Source organism: Canis lupus, chromosome 1 (genome assembly GCF_011100685.1).
Source record: "Canis lupus familiaris isolate Mischka breed German Shepherd chromosome 1, alternate assembly UU_Cfam_GSD_1.0, whole genome shotgun sequence".
In the NCBI taxonomy this organism is placed as follows: Eukaryota; Metazoa; Chordata; class Mammalia; order Carnivora; family Canidae; genus Canis; species Canis lupus.
Window position 1 is genome coordinate 92,708,694 of NC_049222.1, and position 26,279 is coordinate 92,734,972.

The following is a 26,279-nucleotide window of genomic DNA, read 5'->3' on the forward strand; positions in this document are numbered from 1 at the left end:
TATTGTGACAGTCCCGACAAACATCTATATTCAAGATTAGGTGAGAAAGGTAATCTTCCCACAAATCTGCTTCATATTGAACCTGTGTTGAGTCTTTAAGAGTGAGCTGGGATCTCACGCTCACAGACAGAACTACAGTGCATATCCAGGCTTCACAAGGTAGAAGATCAGGGACAAAGTCATTAATGGTTAGAATGTGTAGCAGGTCAGCTACTTAACTACTAAACTCTAATTCAGAATCACTAATAGGATGGTACTACAAAGTGTCACATGGTTACTATGTAAAACACAAAATAAAGCAGCAGTAAAATTTCAGAAAGATGAATAATAGCCACAATCATAATTTTTTCTCTAGAAAACCAAACAATTCAATCCTGTGAAAGTGATGCCTAAATTCAAGTGTTAAACTTATGGTGGCTCTATTGGCATGTTAGAGGATGAAGAACATTAAAAACATTTCAGAAATTAAAAATCTAGTGCTAAAACTTCCAAAAGTTTGAGTTCTGCCTGGTAAAGGAAGTATTTACATTGGATCAGAATAATAATAATTCATCGATTAGAAATAAGCCGCTCTGGTGATGCCAAACTGATCCCTGGATCTATGATGCCACATAAGAAGGTCATCTAGTAAGAAAGCTAGTATAATATTAGGTTTTATATTAGGTATAATATTAGGGGTAGTAAAATATCGTAAATGGGAAAATACCACTGCTGGTAAGCTATTATTATAGAAATGCAAAAGAACACGCCACTTCATCACTGATAAACATCTATACCTAAAGCAAATTTATTGTTAAAAAAAATAGTTTGTATACCATGTACTTGTTCTATGCCATGTGCTTGCTTAAGAGGTTTTTACCTTTAGCTGAAGCTGTGTATTTTCTAATCTGTTTAGGGCAGCTGTCAAGTAATCAGCGTAAGCGGTGCCATTTTAATAAGGAAGTCTTTTAATGAAATATAATAGGTCACAAATACCTAATTTCTGCTCTTTACTGTAATTGCCAGTCTTTACTATAACTGCCACTTTAACAATCTTTCCCAAATGCTGACACAAAAGATGAACAAATCAAGGGTATTAGCATGTGTGTATATTTACAGCTTATTGCTGTCAAAGGCTGTAGCTCCACACTCCCAACTCCAGCAGCTACATGAGGATCTGTTTCTTTTGATGGAGGCATCCTGTTTCAGGTTATGAATGCACCCAAATTAATCTCTTTTTCATGGCTGCATAAGCAAACACATACTAAAGAATACACAGGAGAAATGTTGACAAAGTTATAGCACAATATTACACCTTTAGGAATATCACAGACACTTTTACTGTCACTGTGGAGGACTGCACATTTTACTACTTTATTCCTCTTCAATATCCTCTGCTTCATCAGTTATTAGTTCAGTTTCAAAAAACATTGTTTATACAGTGTTCAAATAGTGTTTTTTAAAATAAACTGTAAATTACCATGAGTTTCAGTTTTATATGCATATGCACCTAAGTTGCAAACAAAAACAAAGAGTTGCTGCAAAACTAAAACAGCAGATCTCAGAGAGAGGAAACACGAACATGATTTTTTTTTTTTTTAAAAAAAGCACATTCATCCTAACTATTCTACCATAGCTCAATTTTAAGTCTATCGCTAAAAAGTCTTTAAAAAAAATAATTCCCTGAAAACCTCTTTACATGATAATCCTTTTACCTTCTTATTAAGCATACTATTTTTTGCAAACAGTACCGTTTTAAACTTGGTACTATTATTGCTATTTTAATATCAGAAGTCCTCTGCACAAACAGTAGTAGTTTTATATGAAGTTTGCCCATTTTTGAAAGGGTACGCTTCCCCAAATCAAACTAGCTTACTGTGAAAAGAAAACCATGACAACTGTTTGTACCTCTTGCTTTATTATTACATCCGGCCCGGTCACTCTTAGAAATTCAATCTATTAGGGTTGCTAGGAGTCTGTTGCTGTGCAACATACAAGGGTATGCTGTGCTTTCAGGCTAAGGAGTGCTAATAAACCTGTAGGCTTCCCTCTAGGAGTCTGACCAGTGTGCTTAAAGGGCTTAATACTTTTCAAGAGTGATTGGCCCACAATTCAAGACACATCCTATTAAAAACAAGTCACACTGAGAGATTTCTGACAAAGGAACAAAATGCTAAACATACACAAATATTCAAAATGTATCCTCAGAATCCCTAACTAATTTGGTAAAACAAACAAAGAACAGATTATGATCTACATTTCAATTATACCACCTACCATCCCCAAGTTTTTATTTCCATATAGTCCCCTAAAAGGTTATAATGGATATAAATGAACGGAGAAAGTTTCAGGGGAGAAAAAAAAGCCGTACTAAGGAACTTCAACTTTGATTTTAAAAAACGTGTGTGTGTGTGTGTGTGTGTGTGTGTGTGTGACTTACATAAACTCCAATAATAGAAAAATAAACTTAGCAATCCAGATGTATTGAAGTCAACAATACTAAATGGCATTCTCCCCACATCCCCGGGCCACAAAAAAACAAATACAACAGTAACAGAAAAAAAAACAGTGAGAAACTGAAGAAATTCCAAATTTCATTTTATTATTAAAAAACACGTAATTTTTTTGTTTTTTCTTTCACCCCTTTTGGTCAGTAATAATTCCATATTAATTCCATATCTATTCTATCATATGTACATTCTAGAACTTGGCAGATTAACAAGAAGTTATTCACAGAAATTCACTACAATTAGATGGCATTACTTGAATGTAGATGAGAAGAAAAAAGATAGCAGAGTCTATCAATAAAATACCACCACCCAATTGTGTGAAAAAATAATTTGAAAACTGGGCAGATGCTTCTTCCTCTGCCTGTGTCTCTGCCTCTCCCTCTCTCTGTCTCTATGAATAAATAAATAAAATCTTTGAAAAGTGGGCAGAGTACAAGAGAAAGCTTCTCTCTACTTCAAGAGAAAAAAACTGTATTCACTTTTATGTACTAATATTTGATAGGCCTTTTCCAGAAAGTATTTGAAGACAAAAATAGATGAAGCTATAAAATACCAAAGACCATAAAGATAAATAAAAATAATGTATGATTTTACAATAATCGCCTTACCTATGAAAATTTATCCAAGTTTCTAAGGACACTTTGGCTATACGAACACTGCCTGCAACTTTGGCAAGTTAAAAATATTTTTTTTTAAAAAGCCAGGCAACGTCTTCTCTATACCTGTCGCAATATCTAGCCCCTCTATCTAACTACTCTGAACTGGGAGCACTTTTTAAAATAATCTGTCGACTGCACTAACCATATTCTTTTTTAAAGAGCCACTTGTCCTTCAAGAGTTGTTTCTATTTCTTCTCATTACACACCACAAAAAGCAGAGTAAAGGAATTTAATTATTTTTTTCTAAAGTACTCAGAAACAACAAACAGAGGAATGCAGAACAACTATCCAAAAAAGAAAGACAAAGAATCCAGTAATAAAGGAGGACCGACGTGACCAAGGGGTGGAAAGACAGCATCTGACCGAGGAACAGAGACTGGGGCATTAAGAGAAAGGGTTGGCTAACAAGGTTGAGAACTGAAACAGCCTCTAAGTAAAGCCAAACAGAGCAGAACAGAGCAAATGGGAGGAAAGGGAGAGTAAGGATGAGAGAGAAGAATGTGTTAGAAAGAGATCATTGAAAGAAAATGTGCAGGGAGAAAAATGGGACTCATTTCACACATGTGGGAAAAAAAGAAAGAACAAACATGAGACTTTTATATTGAATAACGTTATCTTCCTTGATCCATCCTTAATTCGTAAGATGTGCATGCAACACAGAAAACATTCTCAAATGCAGCAATTATCAGTAACATCTATGATGTAAAAACCAACTGATTAGTTAACTTGAAGACTCAGTTTTACAATGAAGTCGTTTGAATATTTTCCAATTCTCATTTAGGATAAGAAAGTTTTAACTTACTTCTAAAGCCGCAGTACCTAATACATGAAAACCTTTCTAAAAGTAGGAAAAATGGATTTTCCCAAACAAGAACATGAAAACACACACCCACTACAAGTACACACACATACACAGTAATTAACAAAGTTACTAAAACTGGATTCTACTTATGAGTATTGTTCACAGGGTATGTATTGAGCAAATGTGTGCATTTTTAAAGCAGCTACTTACTACTTGGCCAGCTACTAGTTATCTGTAGTTAAATCATACTGAAACAATCTGCTCTGAAAGAATCAAAGTTCTAAACTGGATACCAAATACTTAGAATCCTGCCAGGCACTATTAACTAAAAGGCAATGAAGCTAAATAAAGAATAAAATTTTAAAAATGAGAATGGATATCCCATTGTGGAAGTGTTATTAGAAAGAACCTTCTGGGGGCACTTGAGTGGCTCAGTGGTTGAGGTCATGATCCCGGGGTCCTGGGATCCAGTCCCACATCAGGCTCCCCACAGGGAGCCTGCTTCTCCCTCTGTCTACGTCTCTGCCTCTCTCTCTCTCTCTCTCTCTCTCTCTCTCTTTCTCTGTTGTCTCTCATGAATAAAGTCTTTAAAAAAAAAGAAACTAAACTATCTTCATAAAGAGATAAATGTTACTCTCTCACAGAGCCCTAGCAAATTGTCTTTGTGAGGTCTACACTAAATTCAGAAGATTTAGATTTAATTCCACCCCAAAAGCTGAGACCGGAAATGTAAAAGGCCACAAATCAGAACTTTAAATGATACTTGTCTGGAAAGTAAGCTTTATTCTTTTTGTGCTTCTGTGTTCATCCATCCCTCCATCCACAGGGCAGGATGACACAACGTAGCAAAGCAGAGCAGTAGACTGGCGATGTGAGCACCAGCCTGTCTCCCTCTGCAATGTGTTTTTCTTCAAGGTAAAAAGTGAGGAAAATACTAACATAGCTGGGGGAGTAATGAGGTATTGCTGAAGCAATAACTACCCATGAGTCATTTACTATCAAAGCAGACTGATGGATACATGAGACTTCATTTTGTTATTTCATCAAATTTTTCTGTTTGTATATGTTTACCTTTTTCCTTAATAAAAAAGTAGGGAGGGGTTTGGACAGTAGACGTGATCTTTAAAACCTTTTATAGCTCACACATTTTTTCATAGACATGGGGGCAGTACAGACAAGTGATGATACTAAATTTAGCTTCTCTAATTTTTTATATATTTATATTTTTAATGGTAGAAATACCAGGCACTCAAGTTCAACAAACTCTGGCCTATGGGTTGCTAAAATGTGGGCACATCTGACTCACTTCAGACCCTCATGTCTAGTTATATCTGCAAGTATAATTATTTAACCAGCCTTTAATGACAGGAACTAGGATTAGAAATAAGTATTATATATATAATTATGTAAGTTCAAACAGTTTGTTTGTTTAAGGTTCCACCACAATTTCTGCTTAAATATGTTAAAAACATCTTTATATTACATTATATTACATATTTTGTACCATTTTTGAAGTATTCCAATACAGTACAATAGCCTCAAATACTGTCAAACTGTACATTTCATAATGGATGACAGGCACATAATGCTGAATATGTGACACTGAACTGAAATGGAAAATATGATTTTGACATTAGTACACTGAAAAATCTCATTCTAAAAATATCAGCATGACAATCTATTTGTCAAAATAACAGAATTCTAGACAACTTGCTTCCATTAGTAACTTTTATTTATCTAAATAACCTCTCATTTATGTCTTTTTGCATATAAGGAATTTTACAAATAAATTCAATTCATAAATCCATGATTAAAGATGACTAGATAATGATACATAGCTTTGCCGTACAAACAGTGACATGCTAGTTTCACATCTTCAGAGACACTGTCGAGCATCTGTTCACAGAAACCTTCATATGCAGATTCTTTCTCCAGTTTAAATTAGCCACACAGGCAAACTGAGGGTAAAAGCAACACCAGCCGCCTAGATAATTCTAATTTCTATTTGCCTATTAATTGTAATTTTTACTTTTAATGGTTCACATATCAATTCTTCCCGATTCTTTAGGACATATTTAGGTGATAGTTACAGGTGTCTCAGAAGACTCTAGGGACACCTGGGTGGCTCAGTGGGTTGAGCATCTGCCTTTGGCTCGGGTCATGATCCCAGCCCCGCAGGGAGACTGCCTCTTCCTCTGCCTCCTTCTCCCTGTCTCTCATGAATAAATAAATAAAATCTTTAAAAAAAAAAAAAAAGAGAGAGAGAGACTAACTTGGAAGCAGGTCAAATCCATCCCCTCTCAAGAAAAACACTAAACCAAACTAAATGTAGTTTTTGAAAATCTCTTAATCTGCTTGTTTCCTTCTAGAAAACCAGTTTTAGTCAATATATCTCAAAAGAATGCAGAACTGAAAAGTGTATGTATTCTAGGAAATACATATAAAAATGATAAAAGGCAAAAAGAGAAGCAGAAAATCCTACACAAGTACAGATATAAGCAATTAGGACTCTGCTACAAAAGGAAAGCAAGCATCAATGAAGGCATCAATATTATAAATGTATAAAGCTCTATTTGAAGAAATACACAAAATCTATTTCTGTCAGATTTTGTTCTCTGTAAGGTCTTCCCAAGCTTCCTATTTAAAATTGCAACTCCCTCATCACCTACCCTAACATCCCCCCTTCTTTTCTTTCTTTTTCTCCATAGCATTTACAACCATCTAGTATGATACTCATTTATGTTCCCTCTCCCTCATCCCACTATGTGAATGCAAGCCCCTCAAGGGCAGAGAGCTGATCAGTTTTGTTTACTGCTGTATCCTCCACAGCAGTTCACTGCTTGGCCTATACTGTATGTGCCAATATTTGCCCAATAAATAAATGGACAAAAACATAAAGTGTAAAGGAGCTTGTACACCCAAACTGGTTCTAGCAATTGAAGGGAACCCCTTGAGTCTGAAGAGAGGGTGAGATGACTTCACAACTGGCAGTGAATTCTCCAAACTTATCAAGTGAAATACACAAATTAAAAAGAGAACTAAACAGATCTGTAAATGACAGTTTATATTTAAAAACAAAGATTTGCCAGGGGAAAGAGTCTGTATTAGACATTAAAGCAAATAACCTGACCTTTCTTTTTTTTAAGATTTTATTTATTTATTCATGAGAGACACAGAGAGAGAGGCAGAGACACAGGCAGAGGTAGAAGCAGGCTCCATGCAGGGAGCCCGATGTGGGACTCGATCCTGGGACTCCAGGACCATGCCCTGGGCCGAAGGCAGGCGCTAAATCACCCAGAGATCCCATAACCTGACCTTTTAATAGTGCAACCCTTAGTGGAATATCACAAACACAACCACAGATCTCACTATTGGAATAATTCCATTCTGATACCACCAGCTGCCTTGGGGTGAGCTTGGAACTCCAGTCCCGATTATGCACTTTTGACATCAAAACAGAACAGTGAAGTTAGGTAGCAAATGGTGAAACTCAAGAGATTTGGGGCATTCAAAGTAGCCCCCCAAAAAGTAAAGTGCTCATAATGCCCTTCACCATGTTTCTCCCATAATAAGCAGCACTAGGAATTCCCATACCCTGTCACAACCAGAAAAAAGGAAGAAGGTACTGGATCCTACACATTACTCACCAACTTCCCAAACTAAGAAATTAGTTTTATCAGACACTAAAGAAATCCCAGGCACAACTAAATTTCATATATACACACTCATACAAATATGAAATTCATATATATTCACAGAGTTAATTAACAAAATGTCATTTGGAAAGGTAAGAGAAAAAGAGCCTTAAGGTTAGCCAAAAGTTACTAAACAATGATGCTGTGTTTGAAGAAATATCCAAAATTCATGAATTTATGCCATTAAATCCATTTCTAAAAAACAGAAACTAAAATCCATTTGGAATTTAAAAAAAAAATGCATTGCTCTGGTCATTATAAAATCAGGGATAGACAAAAATCAGTAAATGGTTAACTCTGTTTTCTATAATTTGATTAGAAATGAAGATAATCTGAGGCTTAGTATTACTCACTGATGACTTCTACTAGGAAAAGGACACTGGGTTTTCTGCTGAATTAAAGAAACTACCATGTAGTCTTCTGCCTTCAGGAAGCTTCCCAACAATTTGGAAAGATAAATATTAACAAAAACCTAAATCACAATTCCCAAACAGCAGCAGGGTGAGACATCCATTAGACGTGAAATTAAAAAAAAAAAAATGAACTCATCAAGTTAGGAACCACTCTAATGTGGGAAAGATGAATTCACGTAGGGTGGGAAGCATATTCTAAACAGAGTAAGGGACAAAAAATAAATTACAGAGAAATGACCCTAGGGGAGTAACAGCAACCGCCATTTACTGAGCACTGACGTGTCACACACAGCGCTGCCTGCCTAAGTCCTCTGATGTAATCTTTACAACAATCTTTTAAGATAAATTTTATTAGCCCTCTTTCACAGATTTTAAGTAATCTGCCTAAGGTTAAACTACTGATCAGTAGCAGAGCTGAAATTCAAACCCAGGACTGTTCATTCTGAAGTTCATGTTCTTAGCCAATTACGCCAACACCATATGCCAGACTGGGCCAGAAAAGAGAAGCTGAAGAGCAGAGTGGTGAGTGTTAAGTCTGAAAATGTACACCAGGCAGTAAGCTTCCTACAGCACTATCGTAGGTTTATGGCACTCCGTGAATAATTTCTTAAACGATGCTGCAGAGTAGGCAACGAGGAATCCTAAGATACTGATCTGAAGAAACATAAAACTCGGGGCTACTGGAAAACATCCCAAGTACTTTCTTTTTTAGAGGATTCCATTAATCCATGTTTAGAAACACTTTCAGTAAAATTTTATCCAGATTATAAATTCATAAAATATTAAGAATATATTCTATGTTTTAGATTCTTCCTCTCTATATCCAACAAATAAAGCAACCTAGTATTTAGGTGCTACAGTAACTGAATCTCTATACTCAAATCTCAGTTTAAGATTTTCAAGAATCTACCACTCTCTTTTCATCTGAATTACACTTTAATTTCATCTTAATATTTGTATTTTTCCTTCCAGCCAGTAGGTACGTGGGCAGATCAGGAATACAGTTAACTCCACAAGTAAATTATTTAGATCTCCACTAACCTTCCCACCCCACCCTCAAAAAGACCTTTTCTTCACCTAACAGCACATTCAATTTAATGCATTGTATTATATTCTGAGTCTCTCAATTCAGATAAAACCAGAGCATTAAATTAAAATATATATATATATAAAGACTAAGAATGAGGAACTTCTAAGCAAAAATGTAAGAGCTAACTAATATTTCATCATACCTTTGTTTATCATATCTCCTTTTTATTGAAGGTGAACATAAATCCAAAGGGAACAGTTTTACAAGAAAGGTTCGTCCATGGGGACTTACCTTGTTAAGAACAAATGACAAATGGTTTTCCCCTATAGGAAACTTACTGCTGTTTGATATGAATGTATCCTTTCAGGTTTGGTACCACAAATGAGGCTGGTAAGAGCATCACATTACTGCTAGAAAGTTCAGTTATTTGCCATTTTCTTGGTCTCTCTTAGATGATTTCAAACAATCAACAGGGTTAGTGCTCAGACTGTGCATCTTTATTACAAAATAGGATACCAAAACTAAGTTCAAGTGTGACCTCACAGATTTACTTACATCTCACACACATATTAAAATAAGACAAATTCTGGTTAATTACTTATTCCTTCCAGTCTCCTACTAGTAAGCAGTAAACAACATATCCTTCCAAAAATTCAGATTAAGGAAATAAATCACACAATAGCATGACTGCTGGTACCGCTTCTGGTTGCTATGGGATAAAGGGCAGTCCCTTCACATTCTCATTGTTGGTTCTCTTACTGCAACACCTTTAAACCCTAGCCGGGCAAGTCTCAGCTTGTACCATCTACATCAGCTGCCAACGTTTTACTTCTGTTCTGTATGAGTGACCTACAGAAACAAGTGTTCCAGCTTCGAAAAGTAATAACTCACCGGATTTTTACAATGATCTTTAGAATGATTAGTACCACCCCTACCCTCATCAAAAAAAGTTAAGAGGCACATGCCCATTGTCAGAATTATTTACACGAATACATTGATTACAGATATAACATCACTAATACCCTGTCAGGAGAAACCCAAAAGATGGGGATAAAAACATAACATTCTGTTTCTGAAAATCCAGCAAATATAGTATCTTCCTTTAATATATAGCCTATTTATGACTTGGAAAAATATTTTAGAATTTGATTTCTCTATCATTCTAAAAGCAATTAAAGAATGATCTGTATGCCAAAACTTTCAGTTGGAAACAATAAAAAATTAAGATATTTATTCAAACCTTACAGAACTATAAAACTTTAATTTGCTTTTTCTAAAAAAAAAATAATAATAATAATAAGCATGAGGGGGATGGGGAGGATTGGCCTACATAACCTCCAAAGTCTGTTCCAACTTAAAAATTCCGATTCTAAAATAAAACATCCTAATTATGTCTACTGGAATCCCACATATTTGTGCCATTTGGAAGCATGTGTAACTCCAGTGACAGACTTTTTCACCTCTTTAATCTCTACTCTAGCACCCAGGATGCCCCCTTTGGTCAGCTGTGCAGAGCCTGACATAGTAAAGCAGCAGAGGAAAAAGGCCGTAGAACTGTTAAGTAGAAGCAGGGAGAGGCTGAAGTCGAGCCCCTGGGGGAGGAAGACATTTATCATAGGGCCTCTGAGGTTCTGGCTCCAGACCCAAAAGCTTAGCTGCTCTGTAAAAGGGGTCAGGTTCTGAAATAACAATTCCTGGATAAAGCTTCTCTGTACACGGTATTTTTTCAAATTAGAATATTAAGTTATCTGCTATTGGGGAGTTACTCCAATATAGAGGAAGTGTACCAACATTACATTTTTCACATTGAAAATGGCTTGTTTTTAAGTTTACGTCGCATGACATTAATGGAGTAAAATTTTTTTAAAAAACTTTTAAAGACTAGAATAAAATTACCAGTGCTTTTACTGACGCTGTATTGAATGTAAAATAATAAAAAAGTGAAATAAAATTATACTGATTTTAAAAGCACAGAAAACGTTATGACAAATAACGTTTACACTGATGCTGCATTAAATTCTTAATAAAATCTTCTGTGTAAGTATGAATGAAATTAATTCCATCATTTGTTTTGCAGGGTTACATTCATGTATTGTTCAAACACTGGCTGATGAAGCTTTGTACCGGCATTCTCTTATATACGTCACATCTCCTATCTACTTTTGGAAAGCTTAAATATATGAGAATCTAATAATTTAGATGCTATTAGAATCTATAACGTAGATATTTCTTAATGGCAGAAAAAATGAACTATACCCCTTTGAGAAAAGAAATGGTAGTTTAGGTATGGGATAAGAATCATTAAAAAAAAAAAGAATCGTTAAATTAGTGCATCACTTTGGTCATTTTGTATCACTTTACCATTCTGTCTGGCTAGTAATCACTTGTAGTATGGTAATATTTTAAAAGCCTGTCAATATATTTTATTAAATTATCTACATTTCTATGGAAACTTTTTTTTCTTTTTTAAGAGAGGGAAGAGGGAAAGAGAATCTTAAGCAGGCTCCACTCCCAGAGCAGAGCCCAACCTCAGGGCTGGATCTCAGGACCCTGACTCCATGACCTGACCCAAAATCAAGAGTTGCATGCTTAACTGACTGAGCCACCCAGGCTCCCCTCTATGGAACCTTCTGGATCAGAGAGAAGTTTAGCAATTAAAGTTATATAACAAAAAAAAACTGCAGGCCTTATTTAATGTAATGAATTTACTTCTTCATGCCTTATTCATTTAATTAAATTTAAACGAGAAAACATCAGCTTTCAAATAAAGAGATTTAGGTCTACATTTTGTGTTGTTTATTAAAATGCCATTAATCATTGTTTGTTATACATATTAGTCTGCTCATTACAGAATAATTTCCAACATGAATAATGGATTTCTTTTTTTTCTTTTTCTTTTTTTTTTTTTTTTTTTTTTTGCTATAGACTCTAGAATTCAAAAATAAGCTTCTTTCATACCTGACTTCAGTTAAATAAAAAAATTAAAGAACCTTCCTCATCCCCTGAGGTAGTGAATCAGAAGATATTAAACTGCTTTCACTGGTGGTCTAAGTTATCAGTATATTAGCTCTCACCACTGGATGTCTCTTCCTTTATATTCCATATGTTCCATAACTGAGCAGCTAACTTTGAAGGGAAAATCTTAGGAGTTGGTTCTTTTCCTTGATCGACTTACAAAATGGCTCTAACAGTTCATCCAAATCTACCTACACACAGGTTACAAGGATGATGTACAGAAGATTAACACCATTTCACCTCTGAGAGGTGTATCTCACACAGCTGTCTTCCTATGTCCAGCAAACATGCGCTGCTGGCCTTGTGCTTACTCCCTTTTTATAATGATAGGTCAGATTTCAAGTAGCAGAGCCTGGAATTATTAAGCAAAACACTTGACAAATAACTGAGAACTTCCTGATTTAGAAATGTTATGCTGAGAAGAAACGACATGAGGGTTGATAAAGATCAATCACTCTCAATGATTCTGTCTTAAACAGAATGTAAGCATTGTTTTTTTTTTTTTGTAAGCATTGCTTCAAGTCGACATTGAGTCTTTAAATTTAAATTTTTTTCAGAGAAACACAGAATAAGGAAGGATCAACCTTATTTCAACAAAGTTTCAAATTATAAGGCTGTAAGAACAATAGAAGGTAATAATTGTTAAAAACGTGTGTTGGGTACATGGGGGTTCATTATACTGTTCTCTCCACTTCAATGTAAGTTTTAAAAATTCCAAAATAAGGAAGTTTTAAAAGAATACATACATTTATGGTATACAGTTTTCCACTATAAATTGGCTTCCCAAGTATAAACTGCTTTAGATACCAGATAAGCCAATGAAAGCCCTATTGAATATATTAATTTTATATATTTCATATACTATTATCACTTTGTAGTAATAAAATTAACTACAAGGAAACTCCGATGCAACATTATGATTTTCTATATACAACATTAAGTAAAAATAATAGTCAAAGCAATAATAGTCAAAGCTCCACAGCCTTACCATAAATATTTTCAACAAAGTATTATATTTTCAACAAAATACAAGCATCTTCTATCAGTCCAAATCACAATCAGGCAAAAACAATGACCATTCATCCAACAAATTATCTCGCCAACCAAACTTTGATTTATCCACTTTATTTGTATGTCTAATTTAAAATTCTCCACTAATTTCCTCTAACTTCATTTTCAATATCTTTCTACTCTTTTTGTCTGCTTTGATTCCCAAATACCATCTCTGTCACTTTTGTAGCCTTCTACAACTTGAAACCTTAAGAAATATGCTCACATGGCTAAGAATATGTAATTTTGGTCTAATACCATATTTCTCTCTTTTCTTTCAAAATACTCCCAAGACCCAATGGAACTCTGAGTCTTCAGGATTCCTAAATTAATCAAAATAGTACTGGCACTAAATATAAATTGATATACATCCTTTAATTCCTCATCCAAAAATAAAGCTAACGGGGAACAACATAGAAATACAAGCTTACAGACAAATGTACCCAATTACCTGAGGCCTCTGCTAGCACGCTTTTGAATCAAATACTAGAAGTAGCATGAATAGGAGTAATGGTAATAATACTTGATATGCGGAAATTGGCAAACTGGGTTTCTTACACAGCCCTTAAAATGACCCCTCTTTCTCCATATGACACTAATCATGGTTCATGCTCTCACGTTTTCCAGTTATATGATCCTGCCTCAATTTACCCACATTCTTACCCCATTCCTTCAGATCAAGGTGTTGTTCTGGGCATGAGGTTCATCTCTTGGCATTCTTTCTAAAGTTTGTATACCAAAAAGGTAAACTGGAAACTACCTTTACCAAAAAGGTAAACTTCCAAAGCCCACATATAATGAATCACACAAGACTGTGCTGTGGGATTGGGAACTTCCAGACGGCAAAGAAAATTAACAAAAACACAACAGAATAAGAAACTTATATTATTGAAGAAAGAACCTTTTATCTCAAAGTTTATCAAGGGCAACAGGACTGGAGGTGAGTGAAGTTTCAGGGTTGCTACAATGACCTCCTCTCACCAATACCCTGATCTACATCTCCAGTCCACGGTCATTTGCATTTCTATCATTAATAAATGCTCGAGCAAGTCTAACCCAATCAAAATATTAAAATGCATCACCTACCAATTTCAGAAACAAAATCCCACCTCACTTCCAAGCCATATGGCTCTCAAACCTTTGCTGAAATATAAATCCACATCTATTATAGAGCTCTACTCATTCAACATTATTTAAAAGGTTTTAAATTTCAAAACTCGGCAGACTTCTAAAAATAAAGGAACAGATCAAATGTTGATCCAGCAGCATAATATCTTAATCTACTATAATTGGAATGAATTACAATTTTTGTCTTTAACTATAATTAATTCAATTTCAGCATTTATGACCTTTGTTAACTAAAAGTAGCCTCTAAAAATCACCGTGAAGTGTGAAGCACTATTAAAACTTGTTCCCCAAACCAAAGGTCATTCAAAGAACTGAAGTCAAACAGCTCCCTCGATTTTCTTTGCCTCAAGAAAACAGCAATAGTAGTTCCTAATACTGTTACAACATAGGTACAATGCAAAAACTAGTGAGCAAAAGTCGTACTGACAGAAGTCTAAGACACCAAACAAAACACATTAAAATGACTTTGTCAAGATCTACACAAACATACAGAAAACACAATACATAAGCTAAATTCTGTTTTTCTTAATAGAGGTACACTCTAAAAATACAAAATGACTTTTTAAACAAAATGTTTTAAAGTGTCCTTTAGAACATGCAATATGAGGTTGTTATAAAGCAAAGAATCTAACTTTATCTGGTGTCTGTGTATTAGTTTTTCCTGTTGGGCTTCATTATGGCACATCGAAACACATACTGTACATTTAAGATGGTAAAGGTGATTCTAAGACCACTAGTATAGTATCTTGTCATGTGTTTTCCATTAATGACCTTTACACTGACACTTCATTAAAACTCATCTCCAAGACTGTCATCAGACATAATCAGGTGCCAATCAACAAAAAAGCCTGATGTGACGGATTATACTCTTTGGTTCTTTAAAATGTCAGCCTACACAGGAGGAGGGGGAAGAAAAACCTAGATTCTACTGCAAAAAATACATTCACAAAACAATCTACCAAAGCAAAATATAGAGAGGTGGAACTGAGATGTCATTTCCATTATTTGGCACACAAACTAGACTTTCTCAATACCCCTCTCTTTTATTTCTACCTTTCTAAAAAAAAAAAAAAATTATATATATATATATACACACACACACACACACACACACACGACCAAATCACAACACAGGCTCCTTAGAAGGACATTATTGCACACTCACTGATGTACTCAGGGACAGACATATACACATAGAGGCAGTCTTTAAGAAGAAAAGGATCACTGATAAATATAAAGGAATTGTCCTCACAAAAGTACATGTAGTCTGTATAACACAACAGCTGGAAAGCAAAGAAAACTGGAAGAAACACTGGATGACCTGAGACACTTGTCTCCCCCTGCCCATGTCCCCAGTTTCCACCTCAAACCCCACTCCCACCAAAACTTCACAGTCCAGGAAAAAGAACTGTGTAAGTATGCAACGCACTGCTATTTAACAAAGAGGGCAGGATGATTTCTACATGTATCTCTTCTTCCTGCCTCTCTCCAGTAATCTCCCTCACCCACCGCCCCACAACTAAAGCATGGAAGGAAGACACAAGCGACAAGCAACAACTTTCTAAAATGGTTCTGCATTATTAAAATAAACTGTTGACTGAGACTAAAGGTGGCCAGATACAGTTTAAGAATGATAGCGATTACATTTGAAACTGTAAAATGCTATCAAGAGTTGGAATCTGGACATGGCTCAGACACTTGAATATGTATACACAAATCAATAAAAAAAACAACTGTTCAAAATAGTTTTAAAAGCAACAATAATTACAATCTATTAATCTTTCATACACTTATGAAATTGGTAAAAGAGGTGAGATACAGCAGAACTCACGACTTAGCTTGAACTAATGCAAAATATGCTTCCTTCTGCAGTCTGCAATGCTCTTAAACCTTCAGGCCTAGCTGCCACATTGACATTAAGGTAAAATTTTGTGAAAGGGCATACTTGATCAAAAGACACAATTATTTTTTCTGCCACCAAACCTGAATAAAAAGAATGCTTATTGAAGTATAAACAATATTCGGGGGGGGGGGGGGGAGGGTGTAGTAAGTATCACCAATGGAAAAACAGAAAAGAATACGAGCACAGATGAGGGGAATGCTTCCCAGAGCAGGGCCCCAAAGTAATCCAAAGGCACTTGCCCAGACTCCTTGACAGGACTTTAGTTCTTTTCAAAAGCAGCTGAATAGCATGAAGAGAAGAAAAAGTCAAGGCTATAATAACTGGGGGAGAAATGCTGAAAAATGAGATAAACAGAAACCTGAATTTTATTATGGCTTCTGATGAGAGAGCTCACACTATCCTCTCCTCCCTCCCTCTCTCTCCCTCCATCAAAATGCCTATCCACAGAGTTGGAAAATTATGTCCCATTTTAAATATCTCAATGGTGAGCAACAGGCAGGAGCCCCAACTGTCAGACACTTGTCTGGCACACAGACATAGAGGAGCTGGCTCGGCAGGAGCTCAAGCTGTGAGACTCAGCTCATTCCTATGTGGGTGAGCAAACCAGGGCACTTGGCCACAGCTCCCTGGGGGGGGGGGGGGGGGGCACTGAAATGGTGGAACCTTCTGACACTGCGCGGGAGGTATGGCCATTACACAAGACCCAGGCTCTGGGTTTTCCTTCTCTGTTGTTCTGAGCAGAAGAAAGAAGAGGCAAGCAAAATACCAGCCTCTCAGTCCATCGGTCAAGGAAACACCAATTCCTGGCTCCCTGTTACCATCATGTCTCCCTTTTCCCAGGGCCAATCCTGCCATGGAATCCTCCACTATTAGTGATCAGAGGGCTTAAGAGATCACATAGCCCTGTTTCATTTCACAAATGGAGAAACTGAGATCTGGAGGGCTGAAACAAGCAGACTCAGGTTTTAGAGTTACTGGTACTACAAGTCCCAGAACAGACCTGTGTTCTCACCTCTGTCCCGACCTTTGGCCAGCACTTTTGAACACCCTTTGTTTCTGAGGGTCATCCCCCTCTCTCCTCTCTCCGTCCACATTATTCCTCCCCGCATCTGTCTCCTCTTGCCAGCTGATGCACTTTCATTTTCAGGCTAGCCACCTCACTCTTTTCCTGGGCTCAGCGCCTACTAGCTCTTCCCCATTTCTGCCTCAATAGGAAGGATCAAGAACCTCTGGTAGTCCTGACTGGGCAAAGCAAAGGCAAGCAGTACTGACTGGATATTACAGCTTCTAACAAAAGTAGTGAGAAAGGAGTATCTAGGGATTAAGAGTCAGCAATGGGCAAACATATGTGATGTGCAAACATAATATTTTGGGGTTAAACTAGAGATTTAAACTAAAGCACTTAGCCAGAGCCCAAGTGCATAGCCAGAACAAGGATGGGAGCCTCCTGAAGCAAAATCATGCTCAGGTTACATCATTAGTGGAACAAGGATATGTATTTGTTCAGGAGGGCAGTCAGATAGAACCTGTAAGAAAATAATGACGGTATAACCTTGCCATCTAAGTCACGTTCCCTGGCTTTTACCCAAAAGTTCCTCTTAAAACGTGTGTGAACATCACTGGAAAAAAAGCAGCAGAGGAGATGGCTGAGCTGAGAGTCTGCCTGCTTCATATATTGGGGCTAATTGTCTATAAAACCAATGTAAAAGGAGTAATATAATTACTTAGCAGGAGGAGGGAGGAGGACAGGTAAGATGAGGAAGGCAAGCAGAAAACTTGTGCATTACACAAATGCTTCAGCAAAACAAGATGACATGCAGGATTGAGTCAGCTTTCCACTGGGATGTATAAATCACATCTCCAGTTTGAGAAAGATCAGGACTATCTAATCTAAATCACTCTAAAATGGGGTGGGGGGGGAATCAGTCTCAGTCAAAATGCTTAGGAAAAAAGATATATAGCAAATTACTAGATAGCAACATTAGAGACAGCAGAGCAGCCAACTGTTTCTTTCAACATCGTTGAGAGCCAAAGAAAGAGCACTAAAGATGACATTTTTCCTCTATAATTTCACATTACGTTTTACTGCACAACATTCTAAGATTACTTTATACCTCAAGACTGGGGTTGGCAAATTATTCCAAAATTACTTATTGCTACAGGTATATAAGTGGTGACCTCACACATTTTTCTACCCTTAGTAAGATAACAATTCCAAGCAGTACGTTATAAAATTGCAGAATAATTCCTCGATGAACTCATCTTTATACAGCTATTTATTGTCATTATATATTAATGACTACATTTTATATAACTTTATAAGTCTATAAAAAGGGCACAAAATGTTTTCAAATGAATTCATGTATAACCGATGTAAAAAGGAAAATATAAATTGGACAACAAAATGGACAATGGGAATTGTAAGAGTTTATGAAATGTTGCATTATTAGCTCTCAGTCTGAGATCCCTGGACTGGGAGATTTGTCCAAATGCAGTAAGAGGATGCCATTATAACAAGGCAGCAGAGTAAAACTAAAAAAGCTTTGGGCTAACATGCTACTAATTCAGTCTAATAACAAGACAGGTTATCAAATAGTAATCCAAACCTGTGGTTGGCAGCTTCCTGTCTTTGATTTATTTTTAAAGGTGGGAGAGGAGAGAATAGTTATTTACTGAGTGTAGAAAATCTTTCAAAACTTAGGGCCCGCTGAGATGATCAGGAACATGTTAAAAGAACTCTTAGATGGCAAAAAGATTTGAAAAGTATTCCCTTATAGTAAGAATCAACATATGCATTGAGCATATATTCTGTACCAAATACTGAGCAGAGCACATTACATGAATTATCATCAATCTTCACAAAACCCTGTAAGGCAGGCAACAATGGATCCTACTTTTCAGATGAGAAAACTGAGTTCAATAACTTATACAAGGTCCCTCAGCTAAAAAGATCGTCTGAAATCTACCCTAAAGCCGGTGTTCTTAACCAATACACTTATCCTTATCCCATCACTCCATTTAAAGAACAAAACATATACGTATTTGGTACTCTATATAGATTTCTATTTTTAACTGATTTGTTTTCATTAAGTACATCCTGTACCTTGATATAAAATATAAAATTTCAGGGGGTACCTGGGTAGCTCAGTGGTTGAGCATCTGCCTTTTGGCTCAGGGTGTGATCCCAGAGTCCTGGGATGGAGTCCCACACCAGGCTCCCCATGGGGAGCCTGCTTCTCCCTCTGCCTATATCTCTGTCTCTCTCTGTGTCTCTCATGATTAAATAAATAAAATCTTAAAAAAAAACGAACTATGAAACTTCTGAAACAATCTCATAAAACACACTTTAAAAATCTTACTGGCAGAAACTAACCAGTAAACTCTTAAGACTACAATGTAAAAGAAAAATGCCTAGCCAATTTTAACAAAACTAGGGTTTAAAAAGTTATTCTCTACGATGTTTCTAATCCTGTGACATTCCAACACGTCTTATAAAGGTACTTTAAAAAAATTTCACATTTTGCTGACTGTAGTTTAATGTAGGATAACAGTATAGATAAATCAATCCATAAATCAGTTATCTGGAGAAAAAACATATATCTTCCTAAGCTTACTTGAGAAAGACAATGACTACTGCTGGTTCGGTATTTGTCTTTTACAGTATAAAATGCTAAAAGAGGTAAGATGCAAAAAGAGCCCAAGAGATTGGATTCAATAGTTGCCCTAAAAAAAAAACAAAAAAAAACACACACACACTAAACAAACATTCAGATACAGAAAACAGTAACCAACACTTCTGGTTTAAAGTCTATGGCACAGAGTAAGGCAAAGAATCTAAAACTTTTCAGATAATAGAGCCAAATTAAATATTCAAATAAGACTACTCCAGAAGCATCAAGTGGGGACTGAATTCTCCAGACAATTTTTAACTATTATTATTGTTGTTGATTTAATTAGCCTGACAACCATTATTACCACTTATATTTTTTAGGTAGTTTTTAAAAATCATACTATAAAAGCATATTATGCCATATAAAAATATTTTAAGAACATGCAATATATCAATATGTGCCAACAATACCCAATTTATAGAGTACAGAGCCATACTGTCAAAATAGCATGATTCTCAGGTTAACCTAAATTTTGGAGGCAGAGATTGACATACCTACATAGAAAGATGATCAATGTATATATCTAAAGGACTAATGCTGAGATCCAAACCATGCCAAAGATATCAATCTTGATATTATTTTATGTTGTGCTAATATATATTATACAAGGACAGAGAAAGGCTTTGGTACAAAACTGCCAATTAAGACAGCATATTAAATTTAAACTCAATAGAAATAAGGCTATTATACGCTTGAATGCATATATAATTAAATTTTTTTCTTTAAATAAAAGTTCTAATCAGTTCACATTTTTAGTGATGATAATCTCATGTTGCAAACAGCACAGCACCCTCTGGTGCATCTGTTATAAGATGTATAAAATTCCCACAAAAAGGGGATAGAATCAAAGTAAAAATGAACCTTAGAAATCAATAGGTTGACACTCCTTTATTTACTCCAATACATATTTATAAACATTAATGCTTAAAAACAATTTTCATTTAAAAAGACCACTAGAAATGTTATAGTAACGATCAAAATAGGTTAGGAAAATGTTTTAGTTTGAAAATATTTAAAATGATGAACAAACAAAAACAATACTGGTTTCTAACACTTATCATTCAAATTAAAATAATGCTGTCAAAAAATTCTTTAAAAGGTTAAGTTGTTATGTTAACCAAATTTCACTTTATTTAAATATTCCTTGGCTTTTTGCTTCAAATCATTTTGATTGATTGTATAAAGTGCTCCTAAGTACTTTTTCTGGATCAAAGGGAATTTACCACTACTTTTAAGACTTTGTAAGTGTTTTGTGAAAGGATTTGCAACTTTTACAGCTTGAAAACAGAGTGATAACCAGAAATAAGTCATGTTAATTAAATTATGAATCTTAATTTGAATAGTTCAACCTTCTACTTTAAAAAAAAAAAAAAAAAAGAACTTCCTAGGAAAATAATTAACTCCAAAAGTATATTTTACTAAGGACAAAAGCAAAGGATGCCACCTGCTTCAAACAGCCCTTTTGTGAACCACTGGAAGTCCCAACACAATGCACTAGAAATGAAAGTGACACCTGTTTAAAGCAGCCATCTGTCCCCTAACAAGCTAGATTTAGTCAAATCCACTTAATCTTGGATTTCCAAAATAGAGGAACACTATGCACCTGTGAACAGAGAGGAATTTAAAATCTTGTTTGTCCATGGCCACTGGGAATCTATACCGAACAGTTAACAACAAATGATTCCATCAGGGAAACTAAGTTGGTTTTTTTAAGTAATTGGATGCAGAGCATTTTTGTCTAATGCTCAGCATAAAAGCAAACACACAAACAACTAGTAGACTCTTTTTAATTTAAAGGTTTACTTCCTTGAAGACTCTTCACAATTTTAAAAGCTTACTTTTGTCTTCTCATTTCTTGTAACACAGTCTCACTATACATAACAAGAACAAAGTAACATTCCCATTAGCCTGTTCAGGAAAGATTTTTTTTTTTTTTTAACTCTTCTCATACACATGATGCTACATTCACCCTTTTAAGGCGCACACACACACACACATACACACACACACACACACACACTCTTTTACACCTTAAAATTTGAACAGCAAAAGCATACTCCACAGTCGGAAGTTTAGAGAAAAGCACTCACAACATCAGCTTTCTCAAGAATAAACAATGTTACCAATAAGTAACATCATTTACATAATACACTGAATCTAGACTACTGATTCATTCATTTTTTTAACTGGTAAAACATTTACCACATTGAATTTGTTTAGGACACAAAATATTTGTTTACGGTTAAAACACGTTAAATTTATACTGTATAAACCTTTTGAGTACCTGAGTACAAGATTATCTGAATACTAGAGAAATAACGTTATTTTTTAAATTAGGCATAACTACCACATATAACGAAAACATTGTAGAAAGATGCACTTTAGGAATGCATTTTAGTTTACTATATTATGCATGTAAATGTACTACATAAATATGCCTACTCCATTTAATGAAATTCACAGGCAAAACAATCTCAAAAGACTGAGATAGGCATTATGACATACAATGAATCACAGATATTTAGCTATTCAAAACTAGTTATAAGTAACTCCTACTTAATACTTTTCATTTTAAAGCATGGTCACTTTCACAGATTTTAATTAGTCTAAAAGCTGAGAACATAGGTGAATGCCAATACATAATATAGTCCTTCCTAGGAAAAAGATCACAGGATGAAGAAACTAAATGCTAACTAAGTATTCATCCCCGTGTTAAATTTTAAAACTCATCATTATGTTAGTATTTCTGGTGACTATTTACTCAATTCATATAAGTAATGCTGACATATTTGAGTCCAAAGCATTTCTAATGGCAACTTTCATATCACCTCTGTGCTTTTAAAAATGGGTAATAGAATTCAATTTAAGTTCTCCTCTCAAATCAACTTGTGAATGAAAATTCTAAACTACAGAAAACTTGAGATAACTGTAACAAGTAAAATGCCACAAAAAAGTTCTTGGACACTGCAAATAAAAATATTAATCCATAACATTATAGCATATAATCTACTCAGCTGAAAACCTATTATGAAAGTGGCATAAGGTCTGAAACTGTCTTAAGACAGTAAAACTCCTATTAACTTCAGAGAGAGTTTATAGGACCCAGGAGCTTCACCATCCAAAAGTGTTCAGGCATTTGACACTCATCTGAACAGAAAAAAAAAAAAAAAAAAAATACAAGTTAGTATTAGGGATTTGCATGGAACCCAGGTTGGGAAATAAATATAAAGAAATCTGAGTGGTCTGAGAAAGATTTCTTCCACCCCCAGTTAAAACAGCAATCACAAGGAAATGAATCAAAAGAGGAAAAGTTTTTTGAAAACCCCAACTCTTATTTTACAAAATATTAGCTTTAATAGCGTTACAATTACCCAGCCTGCTCACTGACAATCTCAAGAATAATTAATACTGTCACATTATTCGCAGGCTGCTCTGTTAGGTAAATCGATACGTGTTTGCTGTGAGAAAGAAGACTGTTTAAATACGTATTTTAAAATTCCAAATTGGAAACTTCAATATGTGCAAATATAATAGCACGTTATATCTGTTTTAGCACACATTCATTATCAAACTCTTTACCAATAATCTACTAATTAAACGTTAGGCTGAAAAATGAACAAATTTACAGGATCTGTAAAATTGGGTTACCTCTAGCCAAGAGCCCTACTACTTGAGGACTGATAAGTATTCAAATCTAGAGAGAAAAATAGATTTTTAAAAGACAGACTTGAAAGAAGAAAAAAAAAAAGTTCTCTCTCATCAGCAGGTTTAAGTGACTGTCCAAAGAAAACTCGAAAGTAAACAAAAAAGAGTATGTTAAGTACACACATGCCTGGATCTTAACAACCACAAAGAAAGTGAAATATACACACGTTTCAAGTTGAGAAGCTTCATACATTCTTTATGAACAACTTGACTTCAATTTCAACTCTCAAAGGAAAAGGAACAGAGAAGATGAAGGAGGAGGAGGAGGAGGGAAAGGAAAAAAAAAAAAACTCTTTAAAGTCTTACAACTGTCACAAAATAACATTGTACACTGAGTTCTCACAAAGCTTCCTTAGGTCCTTTCCCTGTTTTCTCACACACAGAGTCTCCTAACCACAATGAAAATTGTTAACACTCCACGGTGGGGAAGGAGGTTCATCAAAGTGAAATGGAACCTCACTACTACCCCTCCCATCTGCACATGAAAGATAAAGCACTGTCAATAACTACTAACCCAAGTATCACAGATGCCCTGCATCTGGTTTAAATCACAAGCACACACGCGCCGCGCGCGCACACACACACACACACACACACACACACCCCAAAAAGAGAGAAAGACAGAAGAGAGACTTGTTTAAAAAAAAAAATATATCTTTCCCAGTGCAGCAAAGAGCCCAGCGCAGAGGCCCCTGGTTTCAATGTGTGTGCAAGGGGTGTGGGGGGGGGGGGGGAGAGAAGGGGGGGGACGAGGAGGGAAGAGTGCTGAATGGATATTAAGACTGTTTGCAGCACAAAGAAAACACAGTTTTAAAAGAAAAACAAAAAAAAAAAAAAAAAAACCAGAAACCGTGCAGCTGATGATGGCCAAAAAGCAGGGGAGCCCCTTTGAGCACCAGGCAAAGAGGGGCAACAAGGAAGAAATTAGGCGGTGGGGGAAAAAAAGTTCACCGTTGTACGAGGATAAAAATAACAAAACCCCTCACAAGGCCCCACAAGTGAACAACAACAACAACAAAACACCACCACCTCTTGGGCCCCCCCCTGCGCCGCCCCCCCTTCTCCCCCGGCCGCCCCCGACACCCGCTGCTATTTCGGTTTGGGGAGAAGCAGGAAACCAGCAGCTTCGGAAAAGAAGGAAATTAAAAGGAAGAAAGAAAGCCAGGCTGGCCGCTTCACCTGACCCTCCTCCTCGGAGGCAGACCTAGGGGAGAGCTCCCCCATCGGCGGCGGGGACGCGTGGCTCCCTCTCCCGCTCGGCTCGCAGCCCCCGGCGCTCCCGCTCCATCCCTGAAGCGCGGCGGCCGCCCAGGGCCGCCGGGGCTGCGCGGCGCCCACACCCCCGAGCCCGCCGCGGCGCGCTCGGTCCATTGTAAACACGCCGGGGCTCCGGGTCCGGGCTCCGGGCTCCGGGCTCCGAGCCCCTCGGCGGCGGCGGCGCGGCGGCGGCGGCGGCGGCGGCGGCGGCCCCCGGTGTCAGGAGTGAGACCCCCGCACAGCCACGCTCGGCTCGCGCACACGGACACACACACACACACACACACGCACGGACACACGCGTCCACACGCCGCCACACGCTCCCACACACAGGTAGAGACCGAAGAATATTCACCTTGGCTGTGGATTATTGTGGTGTTGTTGGTGGGTGATGGAGATGGTGGTGGTGGGGAGGAGGAGGAGGAAGAGGAGGAGGAGGAGGAGAGGAGTAGTTGTTGTTGATGGGTAACAGTCGCCAGGACTACGGTGACTATGGCGCTTGATTCACAAGGCAACGGTTGCTATAACTCACAAAAGAGAGAGAGAGGGAGAGAGAGAGGGAGCGAGAGGGAGAGGGAGACACTCGCACGGGGAGGGGTGGGGAGGGAAGAGGGGAGGAGGCGGGCCCGGCGAGCCGCCGGAAGGGGCGGGCTCAGCACCGTGACGGACAGCCCCGGGCCTCGGCCGGCGCAGCGGAGGGGGGGCCGAGGGGGGCCCGCGGGGGGGCACGGGGAGTGCGAGGCGGGGTTCCGAGGAAGGACGCCGGCGAGCTGCGCGCGGGCCGGCCGGGGGCGAGTCACCCCACAGTCCCCTCGGAGGGACGCTTACTGCACGCGCCGACGAGGCAGCGGGGGGACCCGGGGGGTGGATGGGGGTGCCAGGGGTACTGTCTGCGAGGCGACGGCCGCCGGTCCCAGCAGCCAGCTTTGTGCAGAGAAGCCCCAGAGCCGCGACAGGGTAGCGAGGCACCGGGGAGGGGGGGGGGCGTGGAGGGCGATTCCTGACACTTTGTGGGGAGACCAGCTGCGGCGGGCAAGGAATCCACTTTGAAGAGCGGTCTCCTCCCCCGTTCCCGGCCTGAGACGTCATTTCCGGGGCGGGGCGGGTGGAGAGTCCCGGATGTGCCGCCGTTCTCTCGCCTTTTTTTTTTTTTTTTTTTTTTCCCCATTTTCCTGGCTTTTTTTTTTTTTTTTTTTTTTTTTTCCTTTTTTTTCTCCTTCGTTTCTGAAGCGCCGGAGGTGGAGGTGTTCCCAGTTGCATCCGCCTCCTGGCTTCCAGCGTGTTCGGGGCGCTGCGAAGCTGTGGGGCCCGCGGCGGACTGGGGAGTCCGAGCCGCCCGCGCCCGCCTGCGCCCGCCTGCGCCCGCCGCCCGGCCCGCGGCTCCCGCCCCCTGCGGCCCCCGGCCCCGAGCAGCGCGGGCGGCGTGCGAGCGAGCGAGCGAGCGTCTCGGCCGCCATCTTAG

At 37.8% G+C, this 26,279-nt stretch overlaps 2 protein-coding genes across 11 annotated transcripts in view; one reads left to right on the forward strand and one right to left on the reverse strand.

The window, feature by feature from the left end:
* RFX3 (regulatory factor X3) overlaps positions 1–25,394 on the reverse strand; it is a 289,026-nt gene extending 263,632 nt beyond the window's left edge. For 8 of the 9 annotated variants that reach the window (XM_038527193.1, XM_038527196.1, XM_038527198.1 and 5 more), the window contains exon 1: positions 25,173–25,394. The gene's annotated coding sequence lies outside the window, so the exon portion shown is untranslated. Of the gene's footprint in view, positions 1–24,739; positions 24,851–25,172 lie in introns of those variants that run through there. The other variant, XM_038527199.1, reaches the window with a different exon arrangement.
* The window catches only part of LOC119870842, a 31,462-nt gene continuing 30,191 nt past the window's right edge, over positions 25,009–26,279 (forward strand). For both annotated transcript variants that reach the window (XM_038527207.1, XM_038527211.1), the window contains exon 1: positions 25,009–25,150. The gene's annotated coding sequence lies outside the window, so the exon portion shown is untranslated. The remainder of the gene's footprint in view (positions 25,151–26,279) is intronic.